The 18,689-nt window shown below is 46.7% G+C and overlaps 1 protein-coding gene across 1 annotated transcript in view; it reads left to right on the forward strand.

Annotated features, from left to right (window-relative positions):
* LOC142388603 (bone morphogenetic protein receptor type-1A-like) overlaps nucleotides 1-18,689 on the forward strand; it is a 73,832-nt gene that overhangs the window by 24,068 nt on the left and 31,075 nt on the right. The window contains exon 2 of the mRNA XM_075474044.1: nucleotides 4,094-4,181. The gene's annotated coding sequence lies outside the window, so the exon portion shown is untranslated. The remainder of the gene's footprint in view (nucleotides 1-4,093; nucleotides 4,182-18,689) is intronic.

Raw genomic sequence — 18,689 nt, forward strand, 5'->3', positions numbered from 1 at the left:
AGCACAGCCTCGGTCTGTGTTTGTGGCGACTTTCGCTTTGCTTCCTGCTCCGTGCGTATCTCCCGCACTGCTGCGCTTCCTTTTTAAATAAGCTGATTGTTCATTTTCAGAGCGTAAACAGCCCAGAGCGACGCTAAATCATCTGGGACACCATCAGCACTCACATTATCTGACAGGATTATGGGCTTTCTTTATCTCCAGCTGCTTCTCATTCGGCTGTTTTCTTCTTTGAATTGTCAGAAATCAAGCGCCAGTGGAAACATAAAACACTGACTTACACTAGTTGTTTAAAGGTAAAGGTGAGCTGTTCAGAGAGGAAACGAACGGTGAAGATGAAACAGGAGCTGAGCTCATATGAAGCTTTCACCGGCAAATATGACGGCAGAATGGTCCAAACACAGCGTTTGAGTGTGTTAGTTTCATACAGTTTTATTACGGTTGGTTTTATACACCCAGATACTTCTAATCTGTGGATCCAGATGTGTCGGCCCAGTGGATCCAGATGTGTCGGCCCAGTGGATCCAGATCAGAGGTGCAGATGATGATTCGTGTCTTTGTTCTCTTGCAGACTTGTTCTTGTGTACGGAGCCCTGCTCAGGCTCCTTCTTATCTCTGAACTGTCAGAGCCAAACCACTCCGGCCGGACTCTGAGCCCCGGTGATCAGGGTCTGCAGGCTGGACCTCTCAGCAGAATCAGAACTAAAGAGGCTCTAGCTCCTAAACTCTGGAACTGAAACTGTGGAGCGAGTCGGTGTGATTCTAAAGCAAATGGTTTATTGTTATTGTGTCTTTTTATTCGTCTTTGTTCGGTTTTAAGCTATCGAAAGGTGCAACTTAAATAGACTTTCCTTCCTTAAATTGTGATGTTTTCAGCCTGTGGGAGAAAGTAGCTTCTGTTGTTTAGAGTTATTTGAATGGTTCATATTTCATCCCGAGCCTTCAGGTTGGGGCTAAAATGTTGTTTTCCAGCCTGGTCCTGCTGTTTATAGTCAGCTGTTAGCATTCATCATAGTTAACGTAAAAATAGTTGGATGGAAAGCAGAGCTGTTTCACTCCACTCGGTGCTGGTGTGGGAGCAGGATCTGTTTTTCCCTCCGTCTGTCTCTGTTTCTTGGCACCGCCTCTCCATCTGTAAACCAAGTGTGTGTGTTTGGGAGTGTGTGTTGGACGCAGAGGCAGCAGCTGTTTGCTGCCAACCTCGTGACCGCGCTCAGCCCCCGTCTTCGGACATCTATTTTCTCCTCGTCTGTTCTATAATAGCTCGGCGGCTGGATCCCCGCCGCTGCTGCTCTTTTCCTGCCCGGGGGGGGCGGAGCCGAGGCTGCCGGTCAGTCAGCTCGTCGACGGTTTTCCACACGGACCTCTCCAGCTGAGCGTGTTGCTTTTGGCTTCAGCGGGGTGCTGTGGTGTGAATCCAGAGCTGCTCGGACCCTCCACGCCGCTCACGCTGACCTCGACCAAACATTTAGCTCAGAGTGACTCGTTCAGGTTTCCTTCAGACGCATTAAAGTGTGATTAAAGGCGGCAGGAGCTCTGTGGCCGCCTCTTTAGAGTCTGAGTCACAGGCTGTGTTCTAAACCGCATACTTCTCATACTAACTTTCTGAGTTAGTATGTGAGTTTGAGTAAGCAGAAGTTCCCGGATGCATACTAGATTCTCCTAAATGTTGGGTATGCATCATGAGGTTACTACTCATACTCAAACTACCCAAGATGCAACGTAACGTGACCGATCGTCATTTCCTGTCAAAACGGCAGTTTCAAGCTAGCTACAACGAGGGTAGGTTCACTTCCTGTTTTCAAAACAAAAGCACCAATTGTATGGTAATGGCTTTCCCTATGATAAAAGGCAACGGGTATTTTATTTTGTGAAAATAACAGGAAGTGCGTTGCTCACTGCGGCTAGCTTTAGTAGCGCCGAATTCATGGGAACAAAATTGTAAACAGCCGGTATTTTGTCAGGTTTTCAACACGTTGGGGATCTAAACGACTACTTTCTCTCCTGAAAATGTTTCACATGTTGCTAAAGTTTACAGAGTTTAGAGCTTAAAGCTATGGTAGGTAATCCTAGAGAGCTAGCAAGAGAGCTAGCAAGATTCGAAAGTGTCCCCTCCTCTAAGCTCCACCCCCCCCTCCCCATTCCGTCAGTGCGTCATCCAAAGCCGGTAGAACCGCATGCGCACACGGAGCAGGGAGCCGGCAGAGGGGGGCGTAGGCAGAAAGCAGAGGCATCTGATTGGTTTTTGTAGGCGCTCCAATCCGAGATCAGCGGGACGCTGATCTCGGATTGGTCAGCTTTTTCTCAGTCCTGCAGCTGCCACAGAGGTCTGATTATTTTCGTCCCTTTTTCTAAATACATCTTGTATAGATTTCTCTCAGGACAGACGGACCATTTCACCCAGTATTACAAAATGTGTTTCTGAACAGGATTACCAACCATGCCTTTAAGAGAAATCAGCTTCAGGCCGGCTGATTTCGGCTCGGGCAGGAGTGAGATGCATTGTGGGTAAACGCTCTGCATACTGTCTGATCGATCAGTATGTAGTATGGAAGTATGTTGTATGGAAATATGCGGTTTGGAACACAGCCGCAGAGTCTGAGTTTCAGCAGATGATTTAAACATGAGGAAGAAGATAAAAGCTTCTGGTTTCAGGTTGTAAATTAGCTGCACAGCTGGCCTGTTAGCTGTGAGAACAGCTTAGCATCTCTGCTCAGACTCAATGAACCAGCAGCCGGGGTTGGACTCTCCTCCCCGGGTGTGAATATTAACTCACGCTCCTGACGTCGGCCTCCTTGACCCAATAAAGGCTCCTTTGACGAGGTCCTTGCCGTGGCATAAAGAGTCCTCTGTGTGGGAGCAGGCTGCTCCAGCTGTTGGCCTCGCTGCCCCACTTATCTCCTCACAGACGGCAAGAAGCTACAAACTGTGACATCACCGAGCTAACGAGGAAGTCCCGGAAGAGTCTCTGTTGGTTCAGGCTTTCAGCTGATGGAGATGTTTGGCTTGATATTGCATTCAGGGACATTTTGATATCTTTGTGTTGTCCAGTTTCCTCAAATGTTTTAAGGACACACTGCACACCATGCTGAGATATGCCAAGTTTTCAGCTAACAGCTCTTTGGGAATCACCTTGTTGCTGCAGAAATCCTGTTTTCTGTCTGTCACACTGTGTTATCTTTGCTGTTTTTCACACATGCAGCTAAAGAAATGGGAACAAATCTTAATTCCAGTCTGAAACCCACAAAGAGCTTCTAGATTATTCATTTCTGGTGACAGTTTAATCATTTCATTTATATTCATTATTCCATAATTAGTCATTAGATTATATCTTATATTCCTTTTTTAAGCTTTAAATTGAATCTTATTTACTTTTTCTTGATGTTGAATAACATATAATTCTTATTGTCTGTTTTTTTTTCCTACTTTTCTACTTTTAGACGTGATAACGATCATTTTTTGGGATTAGGATTTTTTTTTAAACTGAATTTCTTATATTAATTTGACTCTTTTGGTAACTGAAAGCAGTTTTAACGTAAATGTACAAAAAAGCTGAAACTATGAAGCTGTTTTTCACAGATGCAGCGAAAGAAATGGGAACAAATGATGTGTCTCTGTGACAGGCTGCTGGGAACAAAGTGCCTAAAGATCCAGTTTAAAACGGCTTCTTTGCTAAGTTGGACCCAACACTGGTTCATCCCTTGAGTTAGGAGCCTTTTTCCTGCCTGAATGGTTCAGAAACACACTCCTCTGCAGATGCTCAGTTAAAGCAGTCTGGCTGCTGGAAGGAAACAGCAGATCCAGACTCCTGCACATTTCTACGCTGTGAATGGAGCCTGAATGTCTTTGTTCTCTGATTGGACAGAATATAGCATTCAGAGAGATCTGCTGTGGGGTTTTCTTCCACAAGGGATTATCAGATAAATGCATTTGATCCTTTGCCGGCCGTATTTGAACCAGCAGCTGATTGTGAGCGACTCTGAGGCTCCGCGGTGGGGAAAACGGACTCACAGCCGAACGTGAAACTTGTTCCAGGAGCAGCACAGACTTGTTTTTACTGCTCTGAGATGTAACCGCACACCTGTCTGTCTCCCAGGCTGCCATGTGGGGCTGAGCTGAGACTACATTTCCCATGGAGCCGAGCACCAACACGCCCACTGTTCTACCATGGAGCCTCCAGTCAGGTATGCATGCACGCATGTACGCACACACATGCACACACATGCACACACATGCACACACACAGAGACACATGCACAGACATGTACACACACACACACGCACACACACACGCACACACATGCACACACTTGCACACACATGCACACACACACAGACACATGCACAGACATGTACACACACACACACGCACACACACACGCACACACATGCACACACTTGCACACACATGCACACACACACAGACACATGCACAGACATGCACACACACACACACACACACACACACACACACACACACACACACACACACACACACACATGCACACACTTGCACACACATGCACACACACAGAGACACATGCACAGACATGCACACACACACACACACACACACACACACGCACACACACGCACACACATGTTGACCACAAGAAAAACACAAACACATGCTCTGGGAGTTATTTTTTTGGACGGGCTCCAGTGATTACTCCTTGATTAGTCCCGTCTCCCCCCCCTTTCTGCTCTTTGAAGAGATTAACCTTTGACCCCAGGGCTTGAGGCAAAGCTGGCCAATCAGGAGGCCCCCTGGCTGTAATTGCAGACTCTGATTGGGTCATTGGAGCTGTCATCTGGTGTGATTAATCACTGCAGGAAGAGCGCTGATTACAGCGGGCCTGAAGGCTGCTTCTTGATCTGAGCGTGTGCTGCAGGTGAGGTAATGTTTGGAAGGAGGTCAGGAATGTGTGTAAAAGGTGAAATCCTGCCTCCATTCCAGGACCGATGCAGTTTGTTCACTGAAAGCTGTTTTAACCGGCGGGCTGAATGTTTCTGAGAGAGATCCTCTGGTGGGATCTTCCCTCCGAGTCGATGCTGCAGAGTTTGTTAAAGCCAAGCTGTGAAACTCCTTCTTCCTGTTCCTGGGAGCATATATCAGGGCGTCTGAGGTGTAAAACTCCTTCTTCCTGTTCCTGGGAGCATATATCAGGGCGTCTGAGGTGTAAAACTCCTTCTTCCTGTTCCTGGGAGCATATATCAGGGCGTCTGAGGTGTAAAACTCCTTCTTCCTGTTCCTGGGAGCATATATCAGGGCGTCTGAGGTGTAAAACTCCTTCTTCCTGTTCCTGGGAGCATATATCAGGGCGTCTGAGGTGTAAAACTCCTTCTTCCTGTTCCTGGGAGCATATATCAGGGCGTCTGAAGTGTAAAACTCCTTCTTCCTGTTCCTGGGAGCATATATCAGGGCGTCTGAGGTGTAAAACTCCTCCTTCCTGTTCCTGGGAGCATATATCAGGGCGTCTGAGGTGTAAAACTCCTTCTTCCTGTTCCTGGGAGCATATATCAGGGCGTCTGAGGTGTAAAACTCCTTCTTCCTGTTCCTGGGAGCATATATCAGGGCGTCTGAAGTGTAAAACTCCTTCTTCCTGTTCCTGGGAGCAGGAACACAACTAACTCAGTAAAGCATCTGAAAACACCACAAACTGCAGCACCAAGGCCAAGAGAAGCAGTCCAACATTAGTTTTAATGAGTCAAACACAACCTGGAACTATTTGTATCTGGCTGGGGATCACCTGCTTTATGCTGATGATGTTTGAACGTTAGCAGGATGTGAAAGAAGTGGAATTAAAGCTTAATTTCTCACTAAAATCAGTGAATAACGGTGATCATCATGTTGTAAAGACAGAATGATCACATCGGCGCCTGTTTTCGGTGAAACGTGGGCTGTGTTCCAAACCGCATACTACTCCTACTACTCATACTAACTTTAGTTAGTAAGCGAGTTTGAGTAATCAGAAGTTCCCGGATGCATACTAGATTCTCCTAAATGTTGGGTATGCATCATGAGGTTACTACTCATACTCAAACTACCCAAGATGCAACGTAACATGACGTCGCCGATCGTCATTTCCTGTCAAAACGGCAGTTTCAAGCTAGCTACAACGAGGGTAGGTTCACTTCCTGTTTTCAAAACAAAAGCACCAATTGTATGGTAATGGCTTTCCCTATGATAAAAGGCAACGGGTATTTTATTTTGTGAAAATAACCGGAAGTGCGTTAGCTCACTGCGGCTAGCTTTAGTAGCGCCGAATTCGTGGGAACAAAATTGTAAACAGCCGGTATTTTGTCAGGTTTTCAACACGTTGGGGATCTAAACGACTACTTTCTCTCCTGAAAATGTTTCAAATGTTGCTAAAGTTTACAGAGTTTAGAGCTTAAGGGAAATCAGCTTCAGGCCGGCTGATTTCGGCTCGGGCAGGAGCGAAATGCATTGTGGGTAAACGCTCTGCATACTGTCTGATCGATCAGTATGCGGTTTGAACACATTCCTGGTCAGAAACGCTGCGTCTCAGGCTCAGAGGCAGCAGCTGCTCTCCTGAATCGTCTGATTTCCGCATTTAAAGCCGCTCTGTCGTGTTGTTGTTGTTGTTGTTGTTGTTGTTGTTGTTGTTGTTGTTCTCAGCCTGGTGGGACCTCAGCGGCCCGCCCCTCAGTGGTGACGGACTCTGTTTTTCCACAGCAGTTTTCCATCTTTTTGGAGTTTTTCTTGAAGTGTTGAAAGGCAGATTGTTGCCTTTGTTTCAGCACAAGGCGACTCGAGTCGTCTGCGCCCGAGCTCGCTGACAGACCTTCAGACAGAGCCGGCCAGTCTGCAGCTGGAAATCACTCCCATATGTCCCCGAGCAGCCCGGCCCCCGCCGCCCCGCTCTGCTCGGCTTACAGCGCCTTTACGTTAAAGGGACAGTTCGCCTCTTCTGACATGAAGCTGTGTAACATCCCATATCAGCAACATCATTTCTGAACATCTTCTTACCCCCTGCTGCGTCCTGTGAGCAGAGTTCCAGCCTCGTTTTGGTGTTGATGAAGGTAGTCCGGCTAGTTGGCTGGGGTTTAAAACATAAAGCGTTTTGCTTCTCAAAACTATATGCGTTCAACAGAGTAATACATTTGCATCACAAAAATGTTGGTTTCTTTCAATCGTGATCAATTTGCACTAATCATGTGACAAACTAACCATTAAAAACACATTTAATCACAACAAATCACTTATTCCAAATGATAATCCATTAAAACAGTAATGATTCAGTGCTTTTCTTTCTCAACACGCAGAACAAACAGATGAAGAGCAAAATGTTCTGCACTGATCAGCCGAAGAAGAACCTAATAATACACCACCCTGCATCAATAGTCAAGTCAAGTCAAATTTATTTATATAGCACATTTCATGTACAAACAGTTCAAAGTGCTTTACATGCAATAAATCAAACAGAACACATAAAAACACACAAAGCCCACCGGCTTATTTAGAAAACCTGAACAGAACCAGAACCAGGGACAACATGCTCCATACTCAGTTCCAGCAGGACCGGTCCATTTAACTGGGCGAGTTGATACGAAGGGAGAGAAAATAGGGCCAAGCGATTGTGAGCTCTGACTTTTTCCTGGAGAACCATTTTGTGATGCAAATGTATTAAATGTAGATAAATGTATTATCTCTGTTGAACGCATATTGTTTTGAGAAGCAAGACGCTTTATTTTTTAAACCCCAGCCAACTAGCCGGACTACCTTCATCAACACCAAAACGAGGCTGGAACTCTGCTCACAGGACGCAGCAGGGGGTAAGAAGATGTTCATAAATGATGTTGCTGATAGGGGATGTTACACAGCTTCATGTCAGAAGAGGCAAACTGTCCCTTTAAAGAGGCGAACTGTCCCTTTTAAAGAGGCGAACTGTCCCCTAAAGCTCCACAGATGGACCGGCGGTGCTTTCCTCCTCCTGTGGTCTCACATTAAAGCTCCTTCCTGTCTGAACTCGTCCCTCCGTCTCCGGCCGCCGCTCCTCTCTGACGGTGTTGTGAAAACATTCAGAGGTGGAAAAATAGCCGGATTTCAGCCTCCTGCTGCACACGTTTTGTTCTTCTGTAACTCGATCGAGCCGCCGTGTGCTCGGCCCACACAGGACCACCTATGGTGCTCGGCCGTGCTCGGCCCTGTGGCCTGGCTGCAGTTTTCAGGGCGACACGGTGGATGAAACCATCCAGTTTCTGACCAGACCACCCACACAGGCCCAGCTCCACTCGTGCTTTAGTTAGATGGCGTCCAGTTTCCACCCCTCCGTCCTGGGATGAGATGCTCTGAGAAGCCAGGAGGAAGGTTTGACAGAATCAGAAGTTTTTCATCTGCAAAAGCAGCTTTTTCTACTTCGAATTTAGCCCAAAATGTCTTTGAAGTGCAGAGCAGCTCTGGTTCAATCAGCAGCTTTGGTCACCACGTTTTTTACTGCGGATATTTGTATGTGAAAGGTACGGTGGCCCAGAGGGGACACGGTTCTCAGCCAGTAGGTTGAGCTAAAATTAGCTCAAATGAAAGTTCTGAGTCATGATAAGGATATTTTAACCTAGTTTAAGGGATTTCTTTTTAGTTGCAGGTGACCTGAATCACATCATTCATTTCAGTTTACGACTTTTTTATGAGTCGAGGTTTAAGAAGAATGAGCTAATTGTTATTTTCTCGATCTAAAAATGATGAAATAAAGAGTCCAACAACATGCAGCTGAACAGAAACACGGTAAAAGCTCAAAGTTGGGAACAAAAACAGCGATGAACCCAAATTAATATGTTCTGTTCTATACTGGGATCAATCAGCTCAGAGTGAGACACTCAGTGGGGTCACATGGCTCTGAAAGGATCAGCAGAGGTAGAAAGAGTACAAAAATATTTTACTCAAGTACAAGTACTGTTACTCTGTTGAAATTGTACTCAAGTACAAGTATATTTACCAGTCAAAAAATCTACTCAAGTAAAAGTAAATAATTTAAAATGTACTTTGAGTAAAAGTAAAAAGTTACTTTTTCACAATCTGTGTTTTCTGCCTCTACTGTGAAGCCCACATGGGACATCGAAAGCCCACCTGGCAAATTCCCATTGTCATTGTGACACAGCACACAGTGTTCACTGCACACAACAAAATTGCATTTATACCTCACCCATGCAAGGGGGCAGCCCCAAATGGCGCCCCAAGGCAGCAGTGCAGTGAGACGGTACCATGCTCAGGGTACCTCAGTCATGGGGGAGGATGGTCGAGAGCATTAATTAAATACTTCCACCACCAACCTGGTGGGTCAGGAATCAAAACCCTTACATATCAATTACAATAATCAATCACAAACCCATACATATCAACCAAGATGTTTTATTTAAAGGAATGTCACCAAAAGGAAATAATGTGGAAAATGAGCAGATACACAAATATACACAAATACACAGATCAGGTGTCATACTTAATCATTGAATCACTCTCACCTCTTCAGAAAATCAGCATTGGCCATAGGTGGCTGGCTATTTACAGTACAAAATCATATGAAAGGTCCCCCCCTCTCAGTACATACAATGTAATGAGGACCCAATTCTGCATGGGCCCCCGCTCTCCTTGGGGCCCTGGGCCTGGGACAACATACCTGTTTGTCTACCCTTGTACTGTGGAGGCTGACACTGACTCCTGGCTGTGTTAAATTGGACAGAATCATTTAAAGACAACATGACTGTAGATCATCAACCAAGTAGGGGGCAGGGAAGCCAACAGGGGGGGACAAAGGAGTAATTTGTCCCGGGCCCAGGTAGAGTAGTAAGTAGTTTATTTCCAGAACTCTATATCAACTTTATATCAATTCCTGTCCAGGGACTACAGATGAAAATTAGCCTTGTGGCTATAATCTGGCTCAATTGCATGTTGTGCACTGTCAAATAAACATTGAACTAATCTAAGCTAAACTAAACTAAACTTTTTCATGTGTATTTTGCACCACTGTCAATTTCTATGTAAGTACAGTATTCATTATAAACTTGGAAAGGTGCACTTGTCATACATATAATAAAAAGGTGGATCTTCTCCACGTCCGCCAGTTTGAATTTCCAGTAATAAACATACTTGGCTGCAAAACTTACTGTACTTTGGTCTCAATGTCACTGCTACAAAGACAGTTGGTTTCAGCACCGAAAATTGTCATTGGCTACCCCTGACAGTTTACATATCTGCGGTTATCAATTCAAACATTGGGCTTATTTGTTTTGTTTAATATTCTTTCTGGCCTGATGGACGTATATGTGGTAGGACCAATAGTTCTTGAGGTCAGTGGGTAAGACGGATAACGGCAGGTTAGCAAGCGGACGTGCTCATACTATTAGCCAGCTGAATAAGCACATTAGTTGGCATAGCTAATTGCCGTTACAGTGCCAACAACAGGTTGCTAATTCAATATTATATTAGCAGTATCATACACAGTTTTCGGGACATGGCTAGGACTCCTAGCCTTGTCAGTTTAAACATGGAAAGGGAACGAGAAACATGACTTACCTCAACGTGCTTACGCAGATTAGATGTCGAATTCTTGTAAGCCGAAATTTTGGACTTCTTTGGTACACATAGTGTGCACTCCATAACATAACTATCACCCCGTTTTTCCGTGAAGCTAAACATCTTACTCAGATAGGGCCAGGGGTGCACTAGGTCAGAAGAACTGCTCCGTATTTCCATTGTCCGCCTCCATGTCTGACTCTGCCATCCTCGTCTGAGTGAGTGACAATTCGCACGCGCCAACACTCTTTATAGTAGGCTAGAATTCTAGAGCCATACCGGCGCAGGGGCACAATGTTCAGTATTTGCATCCCATAATAATTCATTACCAGAACGCAAATTTTTTTTTACTCAGTAACGCTTGTGCTGTAAAATGTACCGAAGTACATTACTTGAAAGAAAATGTACTTAAGTAAGAGGAAAATTACACATTTTAAAAAGTAGTTAAAAAAGTACAAGTACACAAAAAAGCTACTCAATTACAGTAACGCGAGTAATGTAATTCGTTACTTTCCACCTCTGAGGATCAGATTATTGGCTAAATTACAATCAGACTGAGTTATTAAATTATTATTAGGGCTGGGCAACGATTAAAATGTTTAATCTAATTAATCACATGATTTCCCTGATTAATCACGATTAATCTCATTTGTACGCAGAATCCAAAAATGAATCCAAAAGTAGCGTATAGCTTTTAGCATTTAGCTTTATTTTAAATGTGCTGCCATATGAATGAAAGTGCCATAACATTTGTTGTGCAAACACACTTTTAACATCAGCATCTTTCTGTAGTTTTTACGCCCTTATGGGCTCCATCAGGGTCTTTGCTCTGGGATCGGACCCCCGGCCTCTGACTCACCTGGACAGGTGAGATGTAGGTGGCTGGTTCCCCTCGTGTGTGATTTCTGATTGTAATGTTGCTTTTATGGTCCGAGTGTGTTTGTTTAATGACTCGGCTACAGGACAAAGCATGGACCCGTTTCCATGGTGATCAGACTGATTAAAACCTGAGCCGCTTTATGACTCTTGGAACGTTTTTACACTCTGGAGGAAATCCGTCAACCCATTAAAGATGGAGCAGTCCGGTTCTGGTTGGGAGTCCGGTTCTGTTAGGGTGTCCGGTTTGGAGTCTGGTTCTGGTTGGGAGTCTGGTTCTGGTTGGGAGTCGGTTTCTGATTCTGACCTTGAGGGAAACGGGTCGAGTTCAGGTAAACGGGTCTAAAGCCCAGAGCTTCTGACCCAGAGCAGAACGGGTAAAAACTGAGCCGCGGCCTCGATAAAGCTTTAATATCCCCAGCTATGGCGCCCCGGGTTGGTGGCTCCCCGGGTTGGTGGCCCCCCGGGTTGGTGGCACCCCGGGTTGGTGGCGCCCCGGGTTGGTGGCAGCCCGGGTTGATGGCTCCCCGGGTTGGTGGCACCCCGGGTTGATGGCACCCCGGGTTGGTGGCAGCCCGGGTTGATGGCACCCCGGGTTGGTGGCAGCCCGGGTTGATGGCAGCCCGGGTTGGTGGCGCCCCGGGTTGGTGGCGCCCCGGGTTGGTGGCTCCCCGGGTTGGTGGCCCCCCGGGTTGGTGGCAGCCCGGGTTGGTGGCGCCCCGGGTTGGTGGCTCCCCGGGTTGGTGGCAGCCCGGGTTGGTGGCAGCCCGGGTTGATGGCTCCCCGGGTTGGTGGCAGCCCGGGTTGGTGGCGCCCCGGGTTGGTGGCTCCCCGGGTTGGTGGCACCCCGGGTTGGTGGCGCCCCGGGTTGGTGGCGCCCTGGGTTGGTGGCAGCCCGGGTTGGTGGCGCCCCGGGTTGGTGGCGCCCCGGGTTGGTGGCGCCCCGGGTTGGTGGCAGCCCGGGTTGGTGGCGCCCCGGGTTGGTGGCACCCCGGGTTGGTGGCGCCCCGGGTTGGTGGCGCCCCGGGTTGGTGGCAGCCCAGGTTGGTGGCGCCCCGGGTTGGTGGCGCCCTGGGTTGGTGGCGCCCCGGGTTGGTGGCACCCCGGGTTGGTGGCACCCCGGGTTGGTGGCACCCCGGGTTGGTGGCTGTTGAGAAGCAGTCAGATGAACATTTCGTCCTCTCAGCTGATTGAATGTCTGAGTTTGAAAGCGTAAACTAACCATAACTCCGGCTGGAGCTGAATTCACGGCCGTTAAACCTGAGATGACGGAGACAGAAAGGTGGAAGTGAAGCGGATGCTCAGCACCACCCAGAAGGTGTAATCAGGGTCATCTCAAAGGCACGACCTACCCCCAGGACCATTGTTGGGTTTTATATTTCTTATTTAAAGTCTTAAAGACGCAGGTTCCTGTTTGCAGCCATAATGTTAAAACTAAACCGTCTTTAGGAGGTTTAAAGTGGCGCCAGCATCCAGTTTAAGCTGCTTTGAAGCGGTTTTATTGGTTGATGAGCAAACATTTCAGAACTGAGGAATATCGTCCTGATCATCAGCTGCTGGCCAGAATGTTTTATTACTTTACGTTTGCATGTAAAACAAAAAAAAACAAATTTATATTTGGTGCTGAATAAGGAGGCAGTATGAGGAAAAGTCTGTTTTTTACAGATTTACGTCATGATTTCCGTCCTTATCAGCTGCCGTGTCCTGATACTCTGTAAGAAGCAAGGCACTGTCAGGGTTGGGGGTTCAGTTACCACATCCTATAATAGCTGTGCAGTAACAAAAAAAGGAGCATTTCAGAAATGTTTTGGGACTAATTGAAAGATGAAGAGTAGGATTAGGAGCGAGGAAGAGGCTCGGGGTATTCTGGGTATTCTTATGCTAATCCATCGCAGGGGAAGAGGCACCGAGCAGCCCGGCAAACAAAGGCAGTGGAGCCAGAAAGTCTGGCTGCAGTCTCCCAGGCCCCGAGAGGCATGTCGGGCAGGACACCGACACCAGAGGAGGCTGCTGCAGGCACCCAGAGGCCCGCCTGCAAGGAGGGGCCCCCGGAGGGGCCCGGAGAACGGGCCAAGATGGAGGGAGGGAGGGAGGGAGGGAGAAAACAGAGGAGAGAAGCAGGATGGAAAACTGGAGGAAGAAGAAAGACTGAGAGGGGAACAGAAAGCTAACGGAGAAGAGGGAATAAAGAGGGCCAGAGAAGAAGGGAAGGAGCCAAAGGAGGAAAAGAAGGGAAGGAGCTGAATGAGGAGAAGAAGAAGGAAGGGAAGGAGCCAAAGGAAGAGAAGAAGAAGAAGGGAAGGAGCAAAAGGAAGAGAAGGAGGGAGCCAAAGGAAGAGAAGAAGAAGGAGGGAGGGAGCCAAAGGAAGAGAAGAAGGGAAGGAGCCAAAGGAGGAAAAGAAGAAGGAAGAGAAGAAGGGAAGGAGCCAAAGGAGGAGAAGAAGAAGGAGGGAGGGAGCCAAAGGAAGAGAAGAAGAAGGGAAGGAGCCAAAGGAAGGGAAGGAGCTGAATGAGAAGAAGGGAAGGAGCCAAAGGAGAAGAAGAAGAAGGAGGGAGGGAGCCAAAGGAAGAGAAGAAGAAGGGAAGGAGCCAAAGGAAGGGAAGGAGCTGAATGAGAAGAAGGGAAGGAGCCAAAGGAGAAGAAGAAGAAGAAGGGAGGGAGCCAAAGGAAGAGAAGAAGAAGAAGGGAAGGAGCAAAAGGAAGAGAAGGAGGGAGCCAAAGGAAGAGAAGAAGGAGGGAGCCAAAGGAGGAGAAGAAGAAGGGAATGAGCCAAAGGAGAAGAAGAAGAAGGGAAGGAGCCAAAGGAAGAGAAGAAGAAGGGAAGGAGCCAAAGGAAGAGAAGAAGAAGGGAAGGAGCCAAAGGAAGAGAAGAAGAAGGGAAGGAGCCAAAGGAAGAGAAGAAGAAGGGAGGGAGCCAAAGGAAGAGAAGAAGGGAGGGACGGAGTAGTGATGCTCCGATCAGCATTTTTTGGACCGATCACCGATCACCGATCACCAAAATCATGATCTGCCCGATTGCCGATCACTGCCGATCACGGAAGGAATCGGACATTTCCATGTCTTTCAACTAGCAGAGAGTGCACCATTTATAGAAATTAAACCGCCAGAGGTAGCTGGGGACATGTAGAACAAGAATCTGGTGGAGTCGGCAGAGAACATTTTGATTTGGTTCTAAATGAAGTTTTCAAATCTGACTATGCAGAAATGAGTTTGATTCTGAATATGCTTCAATAATTTTGTTCTATCATTTTGTTTTAATCATTAAAAAGAATGTAGTTAAAAAAACAACCAAGTAATGACAGGTGTATGTATTCCAACAAATGAAAAATCAACTTCGATATAGATTTCTGATTTTACGGGGTGCACTTGAATGCACCATAAATCGCTCACACGCTTTACCGTACAACGCGATGTAAACGGGCACTAGATTTTCAAGTGTAGCTAGCGCGACCGTGCCTCTCCGAAGCGCAGATGGCGTGACCGCAGTAAGTTACACATCTTTCTGACACACTTTGAAGAAATTCCAGACAGGAGAGGTCATGTTGTCGAGATGCACTGTAGAGGTTTTGCCTGTTCGGTTCTGTACACACGTCACCTACCACATTAGAAAGTGGTTGCTAGTAATTTACGTCAAAAAAAAAAGAAGCTAGTAATTTACGTCACGTGATCGGTTTTTTGATCGGCATATTTTTCCGATCGCCGATCAGGCTATTTTTGGGCATTATCGGCCGATCATGATCGGCAGCCGATCGATCGGAGCATCACTAGGACGGAGCCAAAGGAAGAGAAGAAGGGAGGGACGGAGCCAAAGGAGGAGAAGAAGAAGGGAAGGAGCCAAAGGAAGAAAAGAAGAAGGGAAGGAGCCAAAGGAAGAGAAGAAGGGAGGGAGCCAAAGGAAGAGAAGAAGAAGGGAGGGAGCCAAAGGAAGAGAAGAAGAAGGGAAGGAGCCAAAGGAAGAGAAGAAGGGAGGGAGCCAAAGGAGGAGAAGAAGGGAAGGAGCCAAAGGAAGAGAAGAAGAAGGGAAGGAGCCAAAGGAAGAGAAGAAGGGAAGGAGCCAAAGGAAGAGAAGAAGAAGGGAGGGAGCCAAAGGAGGAGAAGAAGAAGGGAGGGAGCCAAAGGAAGAGAAGAAGAAGGGAAGGAGCCAAAGGAAGAGAAGAAGGGAAGGAGCCAAAGGAAGAGAAGAAGAAGGGAAGGAGCCAAAGGAAGAGAAGAAGGGAAGGAGCCAAAGGAAGAGAAGAAGAAGGGAGGGAGCCAAAGGAAGAGAAGAAGAAGGGAGGGAGCCAAAGGAGGAGAAGAAGAAGGGAGGGAGCCAAAGGAGGAGAAGAAGAAGGGAGGGAGCCAAAGGAGGAGAAGAAGAAGGGAGGGAGCCAAAGGAAGAGAAGAAGAAGGGAAGGAGCCAAAGGAAGAGAAGAAGGGAAGGAGCCAAAGGAAGAGAAGAAGGGAAGGAGCCAAAGGAAGAGAAGAAGAAGGGAAGGAGCCAAAGGAGGAGAAGAAGAAGGGAAGGAGCAAAAAAAAGGCTGTGTTCCAAACCGCATACTTCTCCTACTACTCATACTAACTTTCTGAGTTAGTATGCGAGTTTGAGTAAGCGAGTAGTTCCCGGATGCATACTAGATTCTCCGAAATGTTGGGTATGCATCATGAGGTTACTACTCATACTCAAACTACCCAAGATGCAACGTAACGTGACGTCGCCGATCGTCATTTCCTGTCAAAACGGCAGCTTCAAGCTAGCTACAACGAGGCTAGGTTCACTTCCTGTTTTCAAAACAAAAGCACCAATTGTATGGTAATGGCTTTCCCTATGATAAAAGGCAACGGGTATTTTATTTTGTGAAAATAACCAGAAGTGCGTTAGCTCACTGCGGCTAGCTTTAGTAGCGCCGAATTCGTGGGAACAAAATGGTAAACAGCCGGTATTTTGTCAGGTTTTCAACACGTTGGGGATCTAAACGACTACTTTCTCACCTGAAAATGTTTCAAATGCTGCTAAAGTTTACAGAGTTTAGAGCTTAAGGGAAATCAGCTTCAGGCCGGCTGATTTCGGCTCGGGCAGGAGCGAAATGCATTGTGGGTAAACGCTCTGCATACTGTCTGATCCATGAGTATGCAGTATGTAGTATGCAGTATGTAGTAGTAATTTCTTTTCCTTTTACCTGCCAAACAAAAAGCTCCGGAGCAGAAACTCCATCCATGGTGGCAAATGCCTGAGTCCTCATTTGATTGGCAGCTTTTGCTGCAGCAGAGCAATTAAAAGGAGGCAGTGGAGACGCTAAAATGCAGAGAAATGGAGAAAGTGCTGGATGCTGTGAGGGTTGGACCCGCAGGAGCATCCCACACCCTGCAGCTGGCCTCAAACATTAGCCGCGGCTCACATTAAATCATCATTTTAACGACTGTAATGTACTCGTGCTGCGTCTCATCAGCTGATGGCTGAGGCTGAAAGTCTCCCCCGAGTACAGATGGTTTTCTCTGACTCTCAGAAGGTGTTTGCACCGGCTTAGACTCCAGTTATGACATAATTGGAGGGATTGAGCGCGGGATGAAGCGGTAAGACGTTAAAACAAACGGCTCCATGTCTGCCGGTGTCCTCGTCCCCCAGCAGCTCCGATGCCAATCTCCCTCATTACTGCGTTTATTTGTGGAGCTCCTGAGCCGTCAGGCCTCCTCGCCGTTTATTTAGTCTGCCGCCGTTCTTCCAGAGCAGGAAGCTGAGACACATTAAGGCTTGATTATTGGTGTCTGGAGGAGGTCGGGGTGGGGGGTATTAGGGATGGATTCCTCATGCCTGTGTCACTTTCCAGTGTTTGAACAGATTCTAATCAGAGGAGGGACTCGTTGCTTCTCTAAAACCAGCTGCCGTTATTCAAAATTTAGTTCAAAGTTGATCGTATTCAAGCGTGGAAACCGCGCAATCTAAAAAACAAACATTCACCTATCCATGGGCGGAAAAAACGAGTTTAGGAAACTTAGCGCTACATGTTTCCTCAAGTTAGATGTTGAGTTTCTGCTGAAATGTGCGTTTGTTTTGGTTGACACAGAAGACACATAATGTAGCTGCTGTTTCTCACTCTTTGTAAGGTAAACATGCTTTCAGTATGAGGCCTCGTCTGCGTCTTCATTTCCCACCGTTGGTTCTGACATTTTTCATCCGTTTCTTTGTTTGTTTGCTACGACTGCTAATGCTAAAGCTAACCCGTCCCGCCGCTGAGATTGAGTACGGTCACGTGACCAGACTGCACGGCTGCGTCTGGTTGGTGGAACACAGTCAGGTGGTAGAGCCTTTGGCGGAAGTCTCTCTCTCTGTCAGAATAAAACATTAAAATGATAAAAATAATGAGGCGTAGAATACCAAAGAGGTAAGAAGAGAAGTAACCAGCTCATAATAGCCTAATGTAGCGGAGTAAGAGGACAGTTTCTGCTGCACACATCTACTCAAGGAAAAGTAAAAATTATAGAGATTTAATATCACTTCACAGCCAGATGCAGCCCCGAACAGCTCCTTCAGACCCTGTCCCACGTTTCTGTGCAGAGTGACCTCAGATTCCTTCCCCTGGGGGGCAGTTCTGGCCCAGTGGTCCCCCATAAGGGCAGTTTATTCTGCACAGGTGGGATCACCAACAATGCCTCCTTTCATTCCCGTCATGCTAATGTTCTTCCTCCGAGACTCTGATGTCATGTCCAGGCAGCGGCAGCAGCTACGCTACATTAACCACCTCTTACCGACCGGAGGGGCCAGGACGGGATGGGGGTCTCAGATTTAAACCTTTATCAGAACTCTTATTTTATAGATGGATGCTGAAAGTCTCTCAGGATTTTACAGGAACAGAACATTTCCAGGTTACAAAGACACGAGGCGATGTGGCAGAAAACGATATTTATTGATCATTATTGGGATTATTTTGATCACGTTACAGTTTGTCAAAGCTGTAAATTACATAAAACAAATTAATTTAAACGTTAGAACAGCGTTTATTCACCAAAGTTTGGTTTTTAGTTCAATAAAAACTGAATTTAAGACCAAAATCTGTAACTTTTTCCTCAAATTCCAATGAATAAAAGTCTGACTGTGCAAATATTAATATATTTATATTAATAAAATGACGACTCGAACAGATGGAGAGATCGTTTTTACATCGTGTCCCTGTCTTTTTTTTGTTGTTTCTTCCCTTTTTCAGGGAGTAAGGCGGAGTGCTCATCAGGCTGATTGAGCCACACCTGGGCCTTGTGTCTTAAAAGCTCCTCTTTTTGATTATAATGTCACATAAACGTTCCAGTTATACG

The sequence above is a fragment of the Odontesthes bonariensis genome, chromosome 2 (genome assembly GCF_027942865.1).
Source record: "Odontesthes bonariensis isolate fOdoBon6 chromosome 2, fOdoBon6.hap1, whole genome shotgun sequence".
Lineage (NCBI taxonomy): Eukaryota > Metazoa > Chordata > Actinopteri > Atheriniformes > Atherinopsidae > Odontesthes > Odontesthes bonariensis.